Genomic DNA, 1,169 nt, shown 5'->3' with positions numbered 1-1,169 from the left:
CCTTCCACCTTCTTCCCTCCGGCACACTCATCATCCAAGCCCAGCCCCAGCTTCCTGGAGGAAGTCCTCCTGCATGACTGATAACCCCCAGGGACACACTCACTGTCTGTAGTCGCTCCGTCCTGTCCGACCCTTGTGACCGCTCGGACTGTAGCCTTCCAGGCTCCTCTGTCCATGCGATTCTCCAGGCAAGGATACTGGAGCGGGTTGCCATTTCCTTCTCCAGGGGATCTTCCCGACGCAGGGATCAAACCTGCATCTCCTGCTAGACAGGCGGATTCTTCACCACTGAGCCATCTGGGAAGCCAACACATCCACTCTTAAGAATGTGCTAATATTACCCCTGCTTTACAGACGTGGGGGGGACTGATGCTCGGAGTTTAAAGAACCTTTGTTCTTTACACCAAAAACTTTTTTCTTACTGATTATATTAGTGACGCTCCTGAACTTCATGGGGACCAGTAAGTGTAGGCACATGTCCCTGAAGGCGTCCTGCTGACATCCTCGAGCATGCCACACCGCCTCCTCTCCGAGGCCTGGCAGACGGGGGTGGCACAGTGCTCAGCCCAGGTGAACGCAGCTCAGGCCTGTGGCGACTGGCGCCACCCATCCGTGCCGCTCAGTTGCCTGTGGCTTATCCGTATGTCTCCTTCAGTCGCTATTCTGTCTCCCTCAAGCCTGCCCCAATTTTCAGCTTGAACAAAAGTCTAATGGATGCTTCAGGGAAAGATTGAAGGCAAAAGGAGAAGAGGGCTGCAGAAGATGAGATGATAGCATCAGTGACTCAGTGGACATGAACTTGGGCAAATTCTGAAAGATGGTGAGAGACAGGGAAGCCGGGCATGCTGCAGACCCTCGCAAAGAGTTGGACACGACTTAGTGGCTGAACGGGATTCCCTGGTGGCTCAGATGATAAAGCATCTGCCTGCAATGTGGGAGACCCGGGTTCAATCCCTGGGTCAGGAAGATCTCCTGGAGAAGGAAATGGCAACCCACTCCAGTATTCTTGCCTGGAAAATCCCATGGACAGAGGAGCCTGGCGGGCCAAAGTCCATGGGGTCACTAAGAGTTGGAAACGACTGAGCGATTTCACTTTAGTGACTGAACAACAAATGGTAAACCAGTTCCTGATGATACAGTGGGAATGCAATCCACTTGGCTTTTGTGAC

Source organism: Bison bison, unplaced genomic scaffold (genome assembly GCF_000754665.1).
Source record: "Bison bison bison isolate TAMUID 2011002044 unplaced genomic scaffold, Bison_UMD1.0 scf7180017864143, whole genome shotgun sequence".
Taxonomy (NCBI): Eukaryota; Metazoa; Chordata; class Mammalia; order Artiodactyla; family Bovidae; genus Bison; species Bison bison.
This window is presented reverse-complemented; position numbering follows the sequence as displayed.